Raw genomic sequence first — 3,416 nt, forward strand, 5'->3', positions numbered from 1 at the left:
TGGCAAGGAAGCATATGAAAAGATGTTCAGTATCATATGCCATTAGGGAATCGTAAATTGAAACAGATGAAATACCACTATATATCTTTAGAATGGCCAAACTCCAAAACGCTGACAATACCAAGTGCCGTTGAGGATACGGAGTAATACAAACTCTCCTTCGTTACTGGTGCGGCACAGCCACTTTGGAAGACAGTTTGGTGGTTTCTTCTAGAACTAAACATGTTTGGTGGTTTCTTCTAAAACTAAACATACTCTTACCAAACAATTCAGCGGTCATACTCCCTGGCATTTACCCAAATGAGTTGAAAATTTATGTCCCCTTGAAAACCTGCACCCAGATGTTTATAGCAGCTTTATTCATAGTTGCTAGAACTTGGAAGCAACCAACGCGTCCTTCAGTAGTTAATGGATAAATAAACTGCGGTCCATCCAGACAAGAAAATATTTTTCAGCACTTAAAAAAAAAAAGTGAGCTATCTCGCCATGAAAAGGCATGGAGGGAAACGTAGATGCATATTACTGAGCGAAAGAAGGCGTCTGAAAAGGCTACACACGCTCTGATTCCAATTCTGTGACATTCTGGAAAAGGCAAAACTATGCAGACAGCCAAAAGGACAGTGCTTGCCAAGAAGAGGTGAGTAGGCAGAGCACAGAGGATTTTAGGCCAGGGAAACTATTCTGTATGGTATTGCAATGGTAGAGACATGACATTATCCACTTGTCGGAACCCAAAGAATGTGCAACACCTAGAGTGAAGCCTATGGAAACTGTGTGCTGGGGTGATAACGATGTGCTAATGTAGCTTCATGGATTGCATCAAACGTGCTTTTGCGGTGAGGGACATTGATGCTGGGAGAGGTTGTACTTGGGGGGTGGCAGAGGGCACATGGGAACTCTGTGTCCTTGCTGCTCAATTTTTCTGTGACTTTCAACCTGCTCTAAAAAATACAGTCTATTCTTAAAAAGATAATTTGACTCCCTGCAGCAAAGGTAGTCGTCACGAAGGGTACATTTACAGCATGTGTAAGAGGAAAAGGAATAGTGACAACAGCACCATGGAGGGAGGAACTGAGAGGAACTTGAAAAGCCCCTACTCTGCACGTGAAGAAGTACCATATTATTTGAAGGTACGCCATGATGACTTAAGGGTTTTAAACGTAAAACCTCGTACGTAGCTGGCAGGCATGTAGATTGATGCAACCGCTTTGGGAAACAGATTGGCAGTTTAAAAATAAAACATACAGAGTGGTATCACTATCGATGGCTGAGTTTTAAGGAACTCAAGAATCCATCTCTCCATTAAAGCGATCATTAATCCGGCCAAAACTGTCAGATTCAACTGTGTTGGAACTCTGAAATGTAATAAAACCCTTACAACAACCAAAAGAGTGCCTAATTAAGAAACAAGCTGCTAAATTTTGGCTAAGAGAGAGTTGCAACTTTTTTTACTAAGTGCCGGCAATCTCCCACTGCCCGCCTCAGAGGCGGCTGTGGTGATGGTAGCTTATGCTCCCAGTGTGTCCCGCTAGCGCCAGAGAAGAGAATAAAGAACTTTATTCTATACACTTGCAATAAACAATCCAAAAATAAAATTAAAAAAATAATTAGCTGGGCACGGTGGCTCAAGCCTCTAATCCCAAGCACTTTTGGGAGGCAGAGGGAGATTGCCTAAACTTAGGGGTTCCAGACTAGCCTGAGCAACATGGCAAAACCTTGTCTCTACAATAAAACAAAAAATTAGCTGGGCCTCGTGGCACATGCCTGTGGTTCAGCTACTTGGAAGGCTGGCACAGAAGGATCACCTCAGCCCAGCAGGTTGAGACTGCAGTGGCCGTGAGCTTGTTACTGCACTCCAACCTGGGCAACAGAGTGAGACCCTGACTCAAAAAAAAATTATATTTGCAATAGCATCGAAAAGAATAAGATACTTAGGGATAAACTGAGCAAAAGAGGTACAAGACTTGTATGCTGAAAAGTACAATACATTGTTGAAAGAAATTAAGTCCTAAATAAGTGTTCTTGGATTGGAAGACATAGTATCTTTAAGATGACGGTACACCCCCCAAAATTGACCTACAGATTGAATACAAAGTCCCATTAAAATTCCCAGTGCCTTTTTTGCAGAAATGGACAAGCTTATTCAAAACTTCCAATGAAAATGCAAAGAACCTGAAATAGCCAAAACAATCTTGAAAAAGGAGAACAAAGTTGGAGAACCCAAACTTCCCAATTTCAAAACTCACTACAAAGCTACAGTAATTAAGACCTCGTGGTACTGCCCTAAGGGTAGGCATACAGAATAATGGCATAGAATTCAGAGTCCAGAGAGCTCTCCACACTGCTCTCTGCCATGGCCTCCCGTGCCTCGTTTGACTCCAACATGGCAAAAGTCTCCAGCTCTACAGAGACTGAGAGGTGCATCGAGGCCCTGATTGCTGTTTTCCAGAAATACGTGGGAAAGGATGGATTCGGCAACACTCTCTCCAAGACGACGGAGTTCCCAAACTTCACGAATACAGAACTGGCTAACATCGCAAAGAACCAGGACCCTGGTGTCCCTGACAGCATGATTAAGAAACTGGATCTCAACCGTGATGGAGGGCCAGAGTTCCAAGAATTTCTTAATCTGATTGGTGGCCTGGCTGTGGCTTGTCACGAGTTGTTTATCAAGGTTGCCCATGCCCAGAGGCAGATCTGAGGACCCCTCTGGCCTGACCTCCAAACTCACCCCTTTTCCTGCCAGTCTACCATCACCTCCTCACAGCCCACGATCCCCTGAGCCCGGCACACCTATCACCTCATGCAAGCCTCGCCTGTGGGTAGTAATAAAGCAGTATCACTTTTTTAAAACATGAAAAAAATTTAGAATCCAGAAACAAAGCCCTTGTCAATTGATTTTCAGCAATGGTGCTAAGATCACTTAATGGAGAAAGTTATCTTCAACTAAATGGTGCAGGAACAACTGAATATCTACATGCAAGAGAATAAAGCTGGAACTTTATCTCACACCAGATAACTTTACCTGGTTCCATAATTCAAAATGATCCAAGACCTAAATGTAAGAGCTAAAACTAGAAAACTCTCAGAAGAAAGCACAGGGGTAAATCTTCATGACCCTAGGTTTGGCAACGATTTCCTAGACATGGCACGAACAAGAACAACAAAAAAGAGGTAAGTTGCACTTCGTCAAAATTAAAAATGTGGGTACATTATAGGACACTGTCAAGAAAATGGAAAAAAAAAATGCGGGTTGTGGTGGCTCAACCAGTAATCCCAGCACTTTGGGAGACCAACGTGAGGGGATTGCCTGAGCCCGCGGGTTCGAGACAGCCTGGGCAATTGGACGAGACTTCGTCTTTACAAAAAAAAAAAAAATCAAAATAAATAAATAAATAAATTAGCTGGGCGTGGTG

General features: G+C 42.9%; 1 pseudogene; it reads left to right on the forward strand.

The window, feature by feature from the left end:
- The first annotated feature begins 2,383 nt into the window (after positions 1–2,383).
- LOC103258041 lies at positions 2,384–2,701 on the forward strand (annotated as a pseudogene).
- The last annotated feature ends 715 nt before the right edge of the window (positions 2,702–3,416 follow it).

This window comes from Carlito syrichta, unplaced genomic scaffold, assembly GCF_000164805.1.
Source record: "Carlito syrichta isolate Samal-C Ts95f unplaced genomic scaffold, Tarsius_syrichta-2.0.1 Scaffold301943, whole genome shotgun sequence".
NCBI classification, from domain to species: Eukaryota; Metazoa; Chordata; class Mammalia; order Primates; family Tarsiidae; genus Carlito; species Carlito syrichta.